This window comes from Miniopterus natalensis, chromosome 8 (assembly GCF_054644295.1).
Source record: "Miniopterus natalensis isolate mMinNat1 chromosome 8, mMinNat1.hap1, whole genome shotgun sequence".
Lineage (NCBI taxonomy): Eukaryota > Metazoa > Chordata > Mammalia > Chiroptera > Miniopteridae > Miniopterus > Miniopterus natalensis.
In genome coordinates, this window is record NC_142088.1 from 60565181 (window position 1) to 60585329 (window position 20149).

Sequence of the window (20149 nt, forward strand, 5' to 3'; positions counted from 1 at the left end):
TCTATATCTGTAAAGACAACACAACAAAATGAAGCAAAATTCAATTTTGTTATCATTAATGTAAGTGAAAGTTGCTTCTTAAAAGTATTTTTGAACAGTAATTAAAATACCTTGCAATGCTCTCCTCTAAACAAAAAAGAATAGACTGAGCTCCTTTCTTTTTCATTGATCATTCTTGTTTAATACAATCTTTTCCTTCTTTACATGAGTGTTGCAACTCTTCATTTTCCAAGGTTTTACACAGCTGTGTCCTGTATTTGAATTTCCCTTGATGACCCTGTCCTTTTAATGTTGCGGTTCTTGTTTGTCTTCAGAATAATTTATGTTTCACACTTAATTTGCATGTGTTTTTTTTCTAACTTCATGAGTTTGAATAAGAGTAAGTTTTCTGGTCTCATATGACAACTCAGCAGGATAATGTACTGTGATTTTAAAAACTGTTTCCCCCCCCCAATCGAGTACAAAAGATATTTTCCCTGGTAGCTCTCTCTTTTGCATGTATATTACCCAACTTAAAGCATTTTTTGACCATGAGAACATTCTTCTCAATACCTTTGACTGTGTTTTTACTAAATCTCAGAAATTAATTGAAGTCAGGATAATTTCAAGGACACATATGCAATTGAGTGTCCAAGGTATGATATAGTGAGAAAACTAAGGATAAAGTCTTAGCTACTGGATGACTAATGTTATTATAAAAGACTGTTAGAAAAAACAAGGTTTTCAATTTGTGTAAATGATGCAATTTGAGGCAGAATCTGAATAATATACTGGTCCAGAGATAAATGATTTCAACTGTATTAAAATATTCTGTGAAAAGCTGACAATCATTTCTGATATTTCTACTTGATTTTACATGGCATAAATTATTTACATATGCATTAATTTTAGTGAAAGATTTTCAAACATATGCAGAAGTATGAAGGATGATATAACAATCATTTCTATACCCATCCTTGAAATTCAACAATTATCAACTTTGAATTCAACTATTAGCCAATATTATTCTATATATCTCCATTCTCCCACCTTTGTTGCTGTTGATGATTTTATTTAGCTGAAGTATTTTAAAGGAAATTTCAAGCATTATATAATTTTAGCTAGAAGTTCAGTATGTATGTCTAAAAATAAGGACTATTTAAACATAACATCTAAATGATTAAACAATTAAATCTTAATATCATCATTATACAGTCCACAATTAATTTTCCCTAAATATTTTTTAGATGCTACGTTCAGATCATAATACAAACAAGATCTACATTTTTCATTTGGTTAAAATGTCTCTTAAATTTCACTTAATCTTTAACAGTTGCTCCTTTTCTTGTTGAAGAAACTGGGTCATTTTTCATGTTGAATTTTTCTTATTCCTGATGTGACTGGTGGATAGAGTTAGTGTTTTAAATACAATCATATTTACATTTCTGGTGTTCTTTGTGAGGCAAAAACATTTCATGATTAGTGTTGTGTGTTTGTTCCCTATTATACTACATCAGGTGCCACTTAGAATCCAATGGTCCATTTGTACTGTGTTTATGATAAGCTAATATTTAGGGGTCTTATCAAATGTTGTCAGCCTGATACAGCCATTATAAAATTACCCATCAAAATATTCATTCAAGTTTTGGTATAAATATTACATAGATAATTATTTTATTAGAGGTTACAAAACAGTGATTTTAAAAAAAATTCTTTCTTTCCTAATGGCATTTTCCCCTCATGTTAAAAATCCTGGTTTCTTGCCCTAGCCAGTTTTGCTCAGTGGTTAGAGCATTGGCCTCTGGACTGAAGGGTCCCAGGCTCAGTTCTGGCCAAGGGCATGTACCTCTGTTGCAAGCTCAATCCATGGCCCTAGTCAGGCCACGTGCGGAGGCAACCAACCGATGTGTCTCTCTCACATTGATCTTTCTTTCTCTCTCTCCCCCTTCCACCCTCTCTGGAAAGCAATGGAAAAAATATCCTCAGGTGAGGGTAAGAAAAAAAATAATCTTGGTTTCTTTAAAACATACATTGGAGTAAGCGAAGGAAACGGTGTCATTCATATTGAGCTTAATAAAAATATTTAATCATATTTTTCTTTGTTATATACCTGTGATAAGAAAAATTCAAAATATTAGGGAATGTGTTAAATAATTGACTTGTTAAAAGTTTTCAATAAAATATTTATGAGAGTGTTGAACTTGCTTCTATAACATTTGTAAATTAAACGTTTTTTTAGTTGAAGAAATCTGTAGATTCATGTGAAGTTTTAAGTAATCATATATATGTTCCCTTAGCCCAGTTTTCCCCAAGGATATCATCTTGCAAAACTATAATACCATATCATAGCCAGGATACAGATGCTGATAAAACCAGAATACAGAGTATTTCTATCACTACAAAAATTACTCATGTTTCCATTTATAGTCTCACGCCCCTGACCCTCCCTCATTCTTAAACTGTGGCAACCACTAACCTGTTCTCTATTTGTATATTTTTTCATTTCAAAAACTTTATAAAAAGGGGATCATTTAATATATAACTTTTGGGAACTCTTTCCTCACTCAGTGTAATTTTCTGGAGATTCATCCAAGTTGTTCAGTGTGTGACTAATCCATTCTTTTTTAATTGCTGAGTAGTATTTCATGTTTCTCAGATTGTTTAACCTTTCAGACATAGAAGGACATCTCAGTTGTTTCCAGTATTTGGCTATTATTAATAAAGATTCTCTGAATTTTTGTATACAGGTTTTTTGTGTGAATATAAGCTTTTACATTTCTGGGATAAGTGGTCAGAAATGTAATTACCAGGTTGTATTTTTTGTGTGTATTTAGTTACCTTCAGCGACTGCCAAACTCTTTCAGAGTAACTGTACCATTTACGCTCCCACCAGCAATGTATGAGTGATCCTATTTCTCCCCAAGAGCACTTAGTGTTGTAACTATTTTTTTTATTTTAGTCATTCTGACAGGTGTGTAGTGATATCTTGTGTTTTTAACCTGCTAACTATGTTAAACGTTGTTGACTGTACTTATTTGCCATCTATATGCCCTCTTCAGTGTAATGTCTGATCATATCTTTTAGCCTAGTATCTCATTTAATTGCTTGTTTTGTCCTGTTGAGTTATAAGTGTTCCTTCCATGTTCTAGATACTATTGTTTTGTAAGTTATGTGATTACAAATATTTCCTCCAACTCTGTAGCTTGTCTTTTTATTCTCTTAAAAGTATATTTTGCACCCCTGGCTGGTGTGGCTCAGGTGGCTGGAGTGTGATCCCACACACCAGAAGGTGGTGGGTTCACCCCCCCCCCCCCGCCAGGGCACATGCAGGAGGTAACCGACTGACATCGATGTTTCTCTCTCTCTCCTCCTTCCTCCCTTCCTCCCTTCTTCTCTGTAAGATCAATTTTAAAAAAGTATCTTTTGCAAGGCAAAAGTTTTTAATTTTGATGAAATCTAAAAAATTCATTATTTCTCTATGGATCATACTTTTAACTTCCAAATATTTTCTCCTATAATTTTTTTCTAAAAGTTTCTTTAAATTTATCTTTACTGTTGAATATATTACAGCTGTCCTCTCTTTTTCCCCACTGGCCCCTTCTACCCCACACCCACATTCTACATTTAACTCCATGATACAGTTTAAGATAATTTTTATGTAAGGCATGAGGTTTGGGTGAAGGCTATAGTTTTGCCTATGGATGTTCAATTGTTGCAGCACCATTTGTTGAAAAGGCTATATTTCTTCATTGAGTTACTTTTGCGTTTTTGTGAAAAATCAGTTGAGCATATTTGTGTGGATGTAATACTGGGTTCTTTATTGTGTTCCACTGATCTATGTGTGTTTACCCTTACCAAGGCCACACAGTCCTGAATATCATAGCTATACAATAATTAAAACAAAACAAAACATGTCTTTCTTGATTTCAGAGAGAGGAAGTGAGAGGGAGAGAGAGAGAGGAACATCAATGATGAGAGAGTCACTGATCGGCTGCCTCCCGCACGCCCCCTACTGGGGATCGAGCCTGAAACCCAGGCATGTGTCCTGACCGGGAATCAAACTGGCATCTCCTGGATCATAGATCAACACTCAACCGCTGAGCCACACAGGCCCAGCTATAAGTTTTCAAATTGATTAGCCCAATCCCTCACTTTCATTCTTTTTAAAAATTATATTAACTATTCTAGTTTCTTTGATTTTCTATATAAATTTGGCAATAATCCCTACATCTACAAAATAATTTGATTATGTATAATTTGTATTTTTTTTAAGTTCTATAGATAGCCACAGTAAAATTATTTGGGCCTGGGAATTTCTCTTTCATGAGTTTTTAAATTATTAATTTAATGTTCTTAATAGTTATAGGACAATTCAAATTATCTATTTCATATTCGGTAATTTGTGGTTGGTTGAGCTTTTTAAGAAATAGGTTTGTTTCATTTAAGTTGTCACATTTATTTGAGTAGTTTACAGAATTCTTTTGTTTGTTTGATGTCTGTAGGGTCCACAGTGCTATGCTCTGTTTACTGATATTGGTAATTTTTGCTTTCTCTCTTTTTTCTTTGTCAGTGGATAAATTGTATTGATCTTTGCAAAAACAAAAGGGAGGTTTCCATTGTTTTTCTCCTTTTCATTTTATTGATTTATGCTCTTATTTCCTTTCATCTGCTTGCTTTAGGTTTCTTGCGTTCTTCTTTTTCTGGATTCTTAAAGTAGGAGTTGAAACTATTGATTTGAGACGTTTCCTCTTTTCTCATGTAAGCATTTAGTGCTGTAAATTTTCCTCTCAGTGCTGATTGAGTGTGTCACACCGGTTTTGGTATGCTGTATTTTCATTCTCATTCACTTCTGTATATTTTTTATTTTCTTTGAGACTTTCTCTTTGAGCTATAAATTATTTAGAAATCTGCTGTTTAGTTTCCAAGTATTTAGAGATTTTTTTTTTTTTCCTGTTCCTCTAGTTTGATTTCGTTTTGGTCAGAAAACACACTCTGTGTGATTTTAATGACTTTAATTTTGTTGAGGTTTGTTTATGGAACAGACTATGGTATACCTTTCAACGCTGAGCTATTTCCCTTCTCCTTCCAGGATTTTAGTGACGTGAATGTTAGATCTTTAGTTGTAGCCCCAGAGGTCCTAAAGACTCTGTTCCCTTTTTTTTATTTCTTCTATTTTTCTCCATTGTTGAGAATAGGAAAATTGTATTGTCTATTTTCAACTTCACTAATTCTTTCCTCTACTCCCTCCATTTTTCTGCTGAGCCCATTCACTGAGTTTTAATCTAACTTAATTTTTCAATTCTAAATTTTCACTTTTTTTCCCCCTTTGTGGTTCTATTTATATACTGAAACTTTCTAAATTTTTGCTGAGAATTTATTTATTTTTGTTTTGATCATGTTTGTAATTGTTCATTGAGCATTTTTATGATGGCTACTTTAAAATCTTTGTCAAATAAATCTAACTTATCTGTCTTCTTGGTATTGGCATCTGTTGATTGTCAATTTTCACTCCAGTTGAGATTTTCCTGGTCCTTGATAGGACTAATTATATTGTACTGAACCTGGGTTTCTGGAGTATTATGATATAAAACACTGGATCTTATTTAAATCTTCCGTATTCGCTAGCTTCCTCTCATGTCACTCCATCCGGGGAATATGCGGCACCACTGCATTACTGCTAGTTTAGGGTAGCAATCCACATTCCCCACTCAGTCCCGTTCACACTCAGTGGGGGGGTTGAAATGACATGGTGCCCAGGTGGTGGTATCAGTAGAGTCTCAGTGGGTAAGTATAATTCCCACCTAGGCCCAGGAGTTCTAGGAAGTATTTCTTTAACTTTTTATATCACATCTATACCTAAAATGATGCAAGCACATCCCAAATCATTAATGATTTCCATTAATGAAAAAATATCATAAACAGTTCATACAATCTTTAAAACCAACTTTTTCAACCATTCAAAATTAAGACTGTTAAAATTCTAGTCAACGAATCCAAATGCTTTTCATTTATTAATAAATATAATACTGAAATTTCCTTTAATAATTTTGAATCCAGTGGAATTTTTCCCTCATCAAGATCCAATTTATGAACATAAATTAATTTTCCAGCTACCATTCAGCTAGCATGGACATCATTAAAAGAGCACAACTGGTCCACAATAAGATAGATGAGTTCAATCTATATAAAGTAGAGATGTAGCACCACCCCCCTCAGCTCTGCCTACCAAGTCTCCACCTCGCTGCCATGCAACCCACTGTATTCCCATCCAGGCACAACTCAAGCTATACAGTTTCTCCTTGGATACCTGAAAATGGACTCCCCCAGAAGATCCAAAAGACCTTTACTCAAAATGAACACAATGAGCTCTGCAGCTAGTCACTAGAGTGTCTAGAATCTCCATTGCTGAGTCTGGAGCACCATAGAAGAGCAATGAATACTTCATGTTACTTATCCTGCTCACCATCTGCAGGCCTTCCCTATCAGACCCAGCTTGATGTGGCTGCTTAAGGCGAAAGATATACAGGCTGGCGGCAACTGGTCACAAAGTTTAGCTACTTTGGTCCTGAGCAGACAAAGGCCCACCAATCTGTGCTGCACTGTGCACATAGGATTTCACCAGATTACGTAACTGTGTATGCCAAAATCTACACACAGTCTGAAAATATGCCATCTTTACTTCTGATATGACAGAACACTCTTCTCACATGACAGAACATGGGCAAATATTTACGGCAAATAAGTTTTTAAATCTTGTTTTCCTACTGATATTATAATACATGGGGCAGGAAATCCTTGAAATGCTCCTGGTGATGAAACACTTATAAGCATTTCAAGATTTAAGAAAGAAAGGACAGAGCTACTGGTCAGACCCATACACACGAATCAGCCAGTACCAAGGGAAGCACTGGGATTTCTAGTAACCTTAGTCACTGAGCAGATCACTCTTTTTCAAGTACTCTGAAGTACTCCTTACCTAGTTACAAATTCACCACTTCAGCAAACCCATTGCTTGCCCCCCTCCTCAACTGATAATTGACCCTTTCCCCTCAAGCAGTAGTCCTTAGTATTCCTAGGTTGTCAGTAAAGCTCTTAGGGGTGAGTCTTGAACAAAAAACACTAAAGATGTAGTACGGTATTTCTTATAAAGCTATTTTTTAAATTTTGACATATTTTTCTACTTTATTATTTTTAAAAGTTTATACTGTTGCTAAATGAGAGGATTATGATCAGGGTATTATATTTTCAATGCTCTTTTTATTAAATAGACAATTGATAACTCTGTCAGTCCTTATTTTTATTTAATTTTACTGGTCTATCAAGTTCAAGTCAGAGAGTCACTTAACAAAATGAGTATTGCCATTTATTTGGTATTTTCTAACCTTTAGAGCTATATTTTAAAATTAATTTTCCAAATTCACTATTAAAACAAACAGACTAAAAAATACAATTAAAAGAACAACATTCAAATAATATCATGTGCAAGTTGTTTTAATATTTAATAGTAAAGCTATTGTGTGAAAGTATCTATAAAAATACGTCTGAAACAAAAAATAAAGTAAAGGCATCATGAGGCTCAACCTGTTGGATCGCCTGAAATCCCATAAGATGCCAAATGGCTGCTGTTTACTAGAGATGCTCAACCTGATACCATCTTGTTAGCACAGAACGACAACTGGAATTACATACAGGCCTTCCCTCAGAGGAGTCCCCATTGACAGCTATAGAAACAAATTAATTCTCACTTTGTTTTTAATTTTGGTGGTCACTAACCATGCCTCCACCTTCTGGTTTATTATCTCAATATTAAGTTACAAGCATGGAACAAGAACTTAATCAAGGGATGTTTGGGGATTTACTTTCCAGCAGCTGAGATACTAAAGGTGAGGTAAGAGCGAACATGTGTTGGTGGGATGGCAATTAGGCTCAGACAGAAGGTACAGAACTGAAATGCTAGCTAAATCTGCTCACAGCTGGTTCTCATCTCAATTAATGAAATATATATATGTGTGTGTGACTATATATTATATATATAATATATATTACATATATATATGTATATATGTAATATATATTATATATGTTACACCACAAGAGTGTTTAAGGTTGAGGGTTCTTGCATGAGCGTCCAGACTGGGGCTCTCTTGTGAGCACTGCTAATAACTTCAAAGATGGCAAATGGCTTGTTCCAGAAAATGCAGTTTTTTGTGCTCTACTTCCTCTCTCTCCCCCTCTCCCTCCCCCCGCTCCTCTTTCTCAATTCTGTTACAAACCTATGTTTAAGGGCCGTGTGAGACCCAAGCAAGACACTATGAATGATTACAGGTTGTACAGGCGTTGTTGTTCGTTTGCAAAAAAGCATAAGCAAAAGAAAACATGACTCTGAATTGATGGACAAGATTAGCCTTAACTCTTCTGCTATCCAGTTTGATAACTTTAGACATGTAAATAGTCAAAGCTTATCTTTCTATGTATGAAAAATGATGCCAATGTTTATTCCTTCTTTCTCACAAGGTGCTCATGAGAAGTACGGAACTTCAAGACTGCAATCTTTTTCCCTTTAAAAAGTGGAAATTGTTCTCTTTTTACTTTTTTAGGGCCATAATTGAATAGCCTAGCTGGGTCCGTGCATTATAAACATGAGAAAAACTCAGGTCCAGACCAGTGATTTTTCAAGGATCAGCACATCAGCCTCACAGGGAATGCAAATGTATGGTCCCCTCCCTAGATGTGCTGAATTTGAATCTAAAGATTTTTGTTTGGAGTAGGTTCCACCCAGGAATCTGTATGTCTAACAAGCTCTATCAATGATTCCAACAGTCACTCAAGTCTGAGAAGTGCTGGCCTACACTGCACATGGGCAGAGAACACAGAGTCAGGACTAAATCCCATAGCCCCTGAATTCTAAACCAGGCCTCTGTAAACAACACAAATGTAAATAATTCCACTACTTAAACCACACTTTAACTTTTGTGTTGACCCTTTGGTTTTATAAAGCATTGCAATTAGGGAGCAGGGAAAAGACCCTGGGTGAGACCACAAGGGAAAGGTTTTTGCTTGCTCATTTATAGCTTTCACATATGCAATCTGTATTATTCCTTAAAATAAACATGTTTACATTATTGCAGGCATAACCCTCAATCATAACTTTCTAGGTCTAGTGGATTCTTACACAAAGTCAGGTTCTAGTTGCTACATTTATATCTGACAAAAAGATTAAATGAAGGCAACAAGAGAATCATGTTTGAAGCTTTTGGTGAACAAGATCTAAGCCACTATGTGGTATAGCTCTCCTTAAAAGAAAAGAAAATGCCTAAGTGAGATAATTACACATGAACAAACTTATCCCTACCTCAGCAAGCAATTCGAAATGGTGTTTTCCCTCTCTCTCTCTCTCTCTCTTTCTCTCTCTCTCCCTCCCCCCCTCTTCAAATGTTCCGACATGGAATTGAGTGGGAGAATAACCAATGGCCTGCTCCCCTCGAAGCCACTTGTGTGTTCTAAAAAGTGACCAAGCTTCAGAATAATTAGCCTTGTTGATGATTTTCAGTTACTGGTAACCCTGGAATACTGCTTTCTTCTGCCCTAAGTCTAGTCAGATAAAACTAGAGGAGCTGGGACCCTGAACCAGTCACTTCTCATTGCCAGCAATCTTGTCTTTTAACATCAGCATTCAGAGTAAGTACCATTACTTTCTATATGTGTCTTACTATTTTAAAAATCTAGAAGCACTGCAATCAGAAGATAAAAGGGGTACTGGTTCCCTTTCTTCACTATTTCAAGAGTAGAGTTCCAAGTTCCTAGTCTTTTTTTCCCCTCAACAGCAAAAAGTGAAAATTTGAAAAACCTATAGCATTTTCCTACCTTAAAATGTTAGCATCCTAAATTCTTTTATACTTCCCCATCTTCCTTATCATTCTGTCTTCTGTCATTGCAAGGCATACTCTATTAGAAACAAAACAGAAAAACAGCTGCTCAACGATTCAGTATGTGCTAGAAATTGTATCTGATCTAATTGTATTAAGTTCCTTTGCAAATAAAAACAATATGTACCAGGTACCTGACCAACGTATTTAAAGGAGATCTTAAAAATTAAGAATGAATTATCAAAATAGAAATAAAATGGTAATATAAATACTACATCACTCTAAGCATTCATAACTAAATTCCATCTCTTTCTAGAGTATTCAAATAAAACACAGAGATCATACATAACTTGATAATAATAATAAATAACAGTATAAGAATTAAGAAATGGAGCAGGGTGGAATTCAGTAAGACAATAATACTTGAGCAATTTCAAACAATTTAATTATCAATGTTTTCTGTTGCACCAAATTACAGCTGTGTATTTGGACCTGTAGAAAATAAGATGACCTGAAGTCTAGAATAACTGAAATCAGATGTTATTTTTTTGAGAAGGCTGTGAAAGAACCACATAATTTAGCAGAGGTTGAGAGGAAAGAAATTCGATCAATGATATGAACAGAGAATCTGGCTAAGGTCAATAGCATATGACAACACTCAGGGCCAGCTCCTAGACAAAATTATGACGAGGCCAAATTTGCCATTGCTCTTCTCCTGGCCGTTGGTGACTGCTGACCGTCTAGAGAATTCCTGGTTCTGATTGGACCTCCACATATTAATCAGAATGCTTTGGGTTGCACGTGACATAAAACCAACTCAAACAAGAAGTTTTAGGGGTAGGGGGCAGGAGAGCTTAAAGAGTGAACAGTCTAGGGACAGAGTTAATTTTAAGCCTGACTAGTTGCAAGAGCTGACATGAATTTGTAATTATTTTTACTCTATCTCAGCTCTGCTTTGCTCTGATATTATTACCTCATTTTCACATAGGCATTTCTATCGTGATGACAGGCTCACTTCTAGAAGCTCTAGTCCTTTTTTAGGACATATCCATAACTCTAGCATAGAGATTCCTTATTAGGTTTTTTAGCCTGAAATGGCTGCTTCTGAATCATGCACTTATTGCTCAACCAATCACTGAGGCCAAGGATGTAATGACTCTATTGAGCAAATCCATGTCAAGATTTCCCCTGGAACTGGGTGATAGGAACCCCAACTGAATGAATTGAGAGTAGTGGAGAATTGGTTTTCCTAGGAAAATCAGGGTAACTTTAGCCTAGAAAGAGAGAGAATAAGCTCAATTTTAAGTGTCCACTAAAGCCTGTAGTTCTGGACATTGATCCACAGTTTAGACCCTTCCTTACCTCCCACTCCTTAATAGAAAGGAGTCTTATATTTCATTCTTCAGGTGCTCCTAACTGAATAAACTTCCTTAAGTATAAACTGAGCCATCATAGCTTCATTATCATAGCCTGAGAAATTCATGAATGATGGCAGGGAGTCCTTTGGTCTTCCTTACTAAAATTTCTGCTTGAGAACTCCCGGTGATGGATGTTATTATTACTGTTGAATATATGTATTTACATTTTCTTTCTTGAGTTGGTATCCTCCATCTGAGATCTATTCATTTGTTCTAATTTTTCCCCTAGAGCCATCAAAATTGTGTCCATTATGTGTCCTATGTAGATCTTCATATGTATAAAGGCAGGTTTATTTAACTGCTGTGCATGTGACATGATTTCCAGAAATTTAACACCTAACTATGTATGCCTTCCTTGTCTCCAAAATGTTATGCTACTCTTTTTCTCCTGGACTTCATTTGGTTGAACCATAGATTGGAGATATTTTAAATTATTATTGTTGTTTTTGTTGCATTTTATTTATTTTATTTACATAGTCTCCAAAATTCAAATAAATAAAAGTAAAGCCGATATTAGGTAAAGAATTGTTATATCTTTATATTATTACTCATTACCTTAACAATAGAAATATACCAGTTCAGCTGTGAAATAAAAGTATTCTGTCTTCCTGTATAATTTTCTCTCTTGTTTCATTTGTCAGGTTGTTTGACTCCAAAACAAACAAGCAATTTGAGTCTTATAGAGAATATATTACTTTATCAACTTGGAGTCTACAAAAAATGTACTTATTGCTGCAAATGGTCGGATTCCTGCTTGTGTGCCATGGGAACTGAATTTCTGTCCTAATGTTTTGGCACATCTTCAGTATACTTACCTCTGTAGGAGTGGTGTGTCTCCACAATTATGTTATTTGAAAGGAATCTTTGTACTGGAAAATCCCATTGAGATGTAGCATCGTGTTTCCAAGGGTGTCTTGGGACAAGAAAGAATGGAGGAGCAATATACATCCACTTGGTTACATCATTCATACCAGAGAAATTATCATCCTACTGCTGACGGGGAACACTTGTACTTCTCTATTATCAAATATTTTGCAGCCCCCTCTATTCATTTCATTCCAGCTGTTCTGACACAAGGAATGAAACAGATTGTTTCATTCTCTAAGCATACATTAAAAAGGACAATGCCATCATTTGGGGGCTTTTGTAGGGGTTTTTGCTCAATTTGGACTGTGTGTGGAGCAAGCTCACTGCCTTATAACAAAAGCATAAAACTCAGTGGTGACAGGCAAGTCAAAGGCTAAAGAATCCGTTAAAAGGAAGAAGCCCTAAATGTTCAGCCATAAACAACAGAGCGATCAGAAGGAAAGCAGGGGAAAGGTAAGGAGACCGTGAGAAGGAATGTGCACTGGCTCAGCACTGCATCCCATTATAATCCTTTGGGAAAACTTACTCATAGGGCTCCAACGGCTCCTTCCTGAATTTGTCCTACATCAAAGAGCCACAAACTTGTTCTTGCTTGAGCTTGTTTTCAGTACCTTTTAAATGTGCATAGATTTGATTTCTTTTGATACCAAATATTAAATTTTTTTGGTCACAAATCTGGCACTTTCTCGTCATGTGATGTTTTTAGCACAGGCCTGTCCTCTCTTTGGAAATCTAGGCTTATCTTACTTTCTGTATAAGCCACAAATATCCACCAGCCTTTCTCATGCTCCTTTCTTTTCACTTCCTACTCCTATTCTTACTGAATGTCAGATACACAAATACACACTTCCACCCTCTGTTTACATACCAATGGCGGACATTGCAAATCAATCATGGAAATCTTAAGACATACAAATCATTTTCAATATATATTCCAGGAAGTTGCCACCAAGAAGGCAGAATTGAAAAGTGGGATGAGACAGTTTGATATCCTGACTCAGGAATGTGAAAACTTAGAAATCTAGAAGGCTCCCTGAATACTTCTCGGATGTGAATTTTGTAAAAAACATATCTCTATGCTTGGTCCAATAATGATAACACAATTGATTCTCAGTTTAAGATCATTGTAGAAGGCAATATTTTATCTTCAGTTTGGCTCAACTATTACTCCTCATATATATATGGATTTAGAGCTTAAGGATTCACATTGATTTTTGAAAGTGGTAATTTTCAGGCAACTATAAAAAGTACTATATTCTACTACAAACTATAAAAAGCAATATAGGTTCTGCACTTGTCTCCTTTTCCCGTTCCTCATATTCCATCCTCAAACCTGTGCTGCTGATAACAGATGTCAGTTTCACCTGTCAGAGGAGAGACTGTCAGAAACTGTTACTTCCAAGTGGAAATTTTTCTTTTGATTGTCCTATTGAATCACATCCTGTCTCACTTTTTCCTCCCATAATACTACAGGAGTCTGGGGCCTTCTTCCTAATTTAATAACAGGCAAAAGCAATCCTTGAGGCTCACACATGGACAAGTTGGGTTCACAATGACTAGATAGGATAGGGCATCATTGTTTTCCATCTGAAATGATGAGTAGGATACAATAATTTAGCCTGTCCTTTTTCCTACATGTACTCCGAGAAACCATGCAAAAGAGACAGGTGGCTGCATTTAAGGATTTAGTGATCGTGCAACGATATTGGACACATAATCATAACAAAAATGACACTGTTTGTCAAATAAAGGTGAGTGCATACAAGGTATGTGTGGGAGAACATAGGGTAAAAGGACTTGAATGTCTTGATCCCGGCCATACATTAAGATAGGTATCAGGCAGTAAACTTATGCAATTCGTTATTCAAAAAGGACATTCAGTCTGAAGATAGATACCAAGGGAAAACTCTTGATTGCTGACTTGAGTTTTATGAATGTAATAAATACAGTGTTGGTGTGCTATACTCTCTGTGATAGGTTAAGTCCTTAGCCTACAGAACCTAAGAGCTCAGCCTGGACTCTTTCTTCTAGATCAAACTGAGTTAATATTTCTCCTATTGTTTTCCCACCAACAAAACCATCACTGCACTATTTCTGATTCATGCTGCACACCTCCCACAAATGACAACATCATTTAACAGAAACAAAAATTGATTCTAAAACGTAGGATTCCTTCAAATTGTTATGAGTCATTTCTGCCTCCAATTTTTTGATGTTCCCTGAAATCTTTCTCACTGAATTGCTATTTAAAGCTATACTTTAAACCTCCCCTAGGTTTCTCAAAGCCCTTTCCGGTTAACATTCCACCTTCCCAAAGCACCTACACACACATTGCTAATGTTTTTGTTTGTTTACAGAATTGTGGGATTGTGAGTCATGGGAAAAAGGATATTGTGTCAGTCAAAATAAATTTAGTTTAAATTGCTCTTTGGAGATATCTGTTCTTACACACCATGGTGACCACACTGCCATTTGAAGAAGTTTTGCTGGTTTCTGAAGGAACCTGGTAAGACAGCATCAGGGTGATGGAAGAATGAGTCTTATGCTATTGGTCGGTAGAGGATCCAGAATATTAAAATGTAGATTTACCATCAAAAACTGCACAATGAACATGTCTATCTGAACTGCTGATGCTTGAGGACATAGTAGAGCCATCTTTTCTTTCCCACTGCAACCTCTAATACCTTTTCACCTTAGTCTAAACTACTAATGTCCACAGTAAGGGTAGCGAGACAGATCAATGGGTTGTGTGAAGGAAGCATTAGTAGTTCTAGTCGCTTGCTTTTGTCATTTAAATTCCATTCTGTTTCATTAACTGTATATTTATGAAAGTTATACAAATAGACAAATAAGTACACATTGTGTGGGTGTAACCCCAATTCTTTTGTGGTTTAGAATAGTTGGAAGTCTCTGTTCCTGAATCCCATTTTGGGAATATGCTCAGGAGAGTGACAGCTTCTCTTCAACTTTATTAAGACCTCCCCAGAGTAATGCCACCCGCCTGGGGGGCTTCTGAGGGTTACTTATACCTGATATACTTTGCACAAAGTACCAACACCTCTGCCTCCTTTCTATTGTCTCTCCCTTTCTTCCACTATCTCTCCTCCAATTTGTCTTTGCTCCTTGAACTGAGCAGAACAGTTCTCCCTTTTGAGAGAGATCTTCTGACTGAATAAATATTGTGTTCCTTGTCCTTCTTCCTTTCCCTCTCCTACTCTCATTAAAAGAAATTGAGTATTTTGGGGGTATGTTCCTGATCTGTGACATTAATAGGAAAGATAAACATATCCTGTTAAGACCCTATTCTTGGGCCTGTGGGATATGTCTCAAATGTTATCTTATAGGGATATCCTTGTATCTTGAATTGAACTACCCACCATTTCTAACCCAGATGAGCTGGATTTTAAATTTGATGTTTGTATTACTTCATATAGTTCTTACTCCTTTCCTATTTCTGTATAAAAACTATGGAATGTCAGGAGGAGGAGTCATAAGATCTGTTTTATTCTTTTATTTCTTTATTTAGTGTGCACAGTAGCCATTTAATGAATATTTGTGTTTTTGGTAGGACTTCCTTTGAGATTGTGCTTTATATGATCTAAGGCAGCAATTTTCAAATAATGTGTTGCAAGAACTTTTAAAACATCAATACCTGACTATTTAGTCAGGGGCACTGACCTCTTTTCCCTTAGATTGTCAAATGAAAAAATGACAACAGCCAATATAACAGTAGCCACCTGGTGTGAATGAATTAGAATTATACCTTTTATTTGTCAGATTGGCAAAAAATATATTTTTTGGTGTTCCACAGAATTTTAGAAATTAGTTTATGTGTGCCATGAGATGAAAAAGGTTGAAAATTGCTGATCTAAGGTATTAGTCCCAACCTTAGTGTGAGTCAGAATCACCTGGAGAGCCTGTTACAACACAGATTACTGGACTTCAACCTCAGAGGATTCAGTAGGTCTGGGAGGGAGGGACCCTGGAATCTACATTTTCATTAGGTCCCTAGGTGATGCTGATGCTGATGCTGCTGGTTGAGGACCACAGTTTAAAAATCACTGCTTAATGAAGTGTGCTATATATTCTGTGTAATCATAGAAAAGAAGACAAGATCTAGGAACAGAGAAACAGATTAGTTTTAAATTTTTATTTTCTTATGATAACATGACTGTATTATAGTTCTAGGCACTAAAGATAACTAAACTATAACTAAAATAAACAGTGAATAAATTGTGAATTATTTAAATTATATATATGTCTGCATAATAATTCTGTTTTGTCCTCTAGGTAGTCTTGGGGACATCACAAAATGGGAACATCAGACATAAGATAGAATTAAAGATTTGGCTCTATAGTCATATTAATATGGGTAATATTTATATAGTATATAATTTAAAATTATTTTCAAAGATACCTTATTTGTTTTGGATAGCAACCTTTTAAGTTAGGGCAATCATCCACATCTTACAAGTGAAGAAAAAGTTCAGAAAGGTAGTTTTAAACTCAGAAGTTGAATCACTTTGATCCAAAACTAAACAGCTGCTAAATCATGAAGTTTACATTACTGCCTGGAGCTAACTGTTTTTGTCTTATTCTGTGTCTTCCATCCAACACCTCTATCTTATGTCTGATGTTCCCATTTTGTGATGTCCCCAAGACTACCTAGAGGACAAAACAGAATTATTAAGCAGACCATAATCAAGGGAGTAGCGCTTGAACTGGAATCCAGGCACCTGGGTCCAGACTCATCTTTTTACTAATTAACGACCATCCCTGCTGCAGGGTCACCATCCACAGCTGGGTCAATGTGGAGCTCTACACATTCCACCTGCACCTGTCCACAGCTGACTTCTGCTGTGATGTGGCCTGGAAGCCCTTCATCCAGCACTTTCTGCACCAGTCACTCATGGAGAGGGAGAGGCGGAGAAGCTGATGGGGCTCCAGAACCAGAGTGGGGGCAGCATCTGCTTCTGTGACATGAAGAAGCCAGACTGTGACTAGTAGGAGAGCAGCGTGAAGGCCATGGAGTACACCTTCCATCTGGAAAAGAGCAGTGAACCAGAGCCTGCTAGACCTGCACCAGCTGGCCATCCACAAAAGTGACACCTACCAAGGTGACTTCCTGGGGAGACACTACCTACATGAACAGGTCAAGTCCATTGAAGAGCTGGGTGGTCCTCTTACCAACATGTGCAAGATGGGGTCCTGAAAGCCAGCATGGGCTTTGACAAGCTCACCCTGGTGAGGGCAATAAGAACTGAGCTTGGGCTGCCTTCTCCATAGCCCTGAGGTGACTTCCCTGGTCACATGCCAGGAATGCATACTGCAATATTACCTTTGCAAAATGTTCACTTAAGGTTTTTTCTTCCAATTTTACCTTTTCTTCCAATAAAGTCATGTGGTTTCTAAATTAAAAAAACACACACAACAACAACTTGGAAACTGAGACAAGTGTGCTATCCTCTCTGTGACTCAGGTTCATCTATAAGTAGAATACAATCTGATTTATCTTCTGTATAAGATTGTGTGACTATCAAATTTCATAATGTATTTGTAATTTAATCTATTTTTTCATACCAAACTCATTGCATAAAGAATCTTGGAGAGATTTTGGTATATAGAAAAGAGATTAAAAATTTATAAAATGTATTAGAGGTTTAAGGTCTGATGATTAGGCAGAATGTGCTAATAACTTGTATTCATTTAGTTTAGGTGTCTCTGAATTAAATACAAAGATAAATTAGATTGTTAATATTTAAGGTACTTAGGGCAAATTATAAAAAAATAAAAAAGCAAAGAATATGGAATGACTTAGCTAGGGATATAATCCATTCATTCAGGGGGAAAAATGCTACAAACGGTTCCATATTTTGAAATAAGTACACAATTCTGGTACAAGGAAAGGAACATCAGTAGTGCAGCTGTTTCCCCAAAGGGGGGAAAACTGATTCAACCTTTCTCCTACCAACTTTCCTTCTTTCTTCCCTTCAAATGCTTTCCAAAAAGTTTTGAAATATCTGTCTTCTGAATTTCATATTTGTACAGGATCCTCAAAAAAACACACAACCTTTTTTTGCATCTAATAACATGATATTCTAAATGGAATATAAATTTAAAGCATTTCTCCTAATGAGCTTAACAACCCTTACTTTCTAGGGAATATATTAATATACTATTTCTAGAACCCCAGTTCTCGTCTACTTATGTTCACTTTCATTTAATTCAATTGAGCCATAGGATGTTGGAGCCAAAAGCTACCTTAAGACAACATTGAGTCCCCAGCCCCTCATTTCACAGATGAGGAATAACCTAGGTTATTGGTTAAAAGCACACAGCTAGTTAGTGATCAAGTCTGTACCAGAACTAAGGGATCCCTCACAGCTTCCTCTTCACCATTCCACGCTATTCCCTCTGGAGTTTCCACATTTACCTAGGAAACTAAGGAACATGTCAGAACCAAATCAAAGGCTCTCATTGAAAGACAGAAGGTCTAGAAAATAAGTGAGTAAGTTACAGAAAGAAATTAGATGGGGCCAATGTGCTTTGGAATCCTGGACCTGTTTTCACTTAATGAGCTGAGGCATGAGGCTTTACCTAAAGGAGCCCAACTTATTCTTTTAGGATATGGGGACCTATAGTATCTACAGTAGAGGTTTCATGGCATGACAAAACATGGCCAACTCTACTCAGAATATAGGAGGTAAATAACATGCTTTCTCTCTGTTCCTTATTTCTCCCACAGTTCCAACTTTCTACAAGCAATCCCTTCCAGTGATTTTTTTTTTTCTTTCTGTCCCCTACATCTGCAGAATTAAATTCCTGGGTCTTTCCCTCTCCTCTGGGACTCTTCTGCACCTCCCATGCTGGTTTCCTCTCCCCTTCGGTCTTTATCCCTTCACCATGAGTGAACCCAGGATCCACTTCCCTTCCCTACATCTTTTAAGTTCTTTCAGAGCATCCACAATGAGTGGCAGCTGCTTACAATGACAAGGTGATGCCAACGGTATCCCTCTTCCCCCTACATTAACTTCCTCTGTAGTTTAAGGACAGTGCTCTAAATATGCTCTTAGGAACTAATAGCCATGACCCAGGCATTTGGAAAACTGGTAATGATGTGTTCCCAAACTGGCTAATAAATGCCTCAACAGTGTGAATATTGAATTTCAGAAATTTTATTCAACTCTTGTGTCATCCATTGTATTTTCAGCTGTAGGAAGCCTTCATTATATACCTGGCACCTCAGCAAGATATGTGACACTGTCTGAGTTCCACTTTGACCTTCCACCAGTGTTGAAATATCAAGTTTGAGAGAAGAAGTAGAAATAAAGGATATTCTTAAGAGAGCCAGAGAATCATTCACTTGAAAATTTCTTCATTATTTTGCAACGCCGAGAAGACGCCAACATCATTGCGAGATTTGGCTTGTGTACACCTGGAAAATATGAGACTTGAATTTCTCATGTTGACACTCCAGCTTCACTTCCCCTGGGGGTGAAGAGAGGAGCTAAACTGCATGTGTTAAACCTATAGCTAAACTATAATTCAGAAAATGCTACAGGGGCTTCCTGGTGGCCACTTAGTCCTTTAATGTTTACCCCCTACCTTTTCAACCAAAATGAGTATCTTTAGCTATTCATATATTGGAACAAAGCACTGATCAAAGTCAGCTTTAGCCCCAAGTAGAGAAGGCAGATATTTATAGGGTATATAATTTAAAGAAAGCCCCAAAACCTCCTACAGAAAATACTTTTTCTAATAGTTTTATTGAAATTCCCATATTACTCACTTCCTTGGAATGAAGCAGAGATAAAAACAAACAATTCTGATAAGATATACAAGCTATCTTAAAGTTGTGGCACATAAAGCCCCTTTCACTGACTGATCAAACCAGATAATTAGTTACTTAAAAGGACTAAAGAGAGGAAAATTGTGATGGGAAAGGGGAGGGAAAACAAGGCTTGGAGCATGTCCAAGCTTGGAAAGGCAACAGATTCTGAACTGTTGAAGGAAATGATA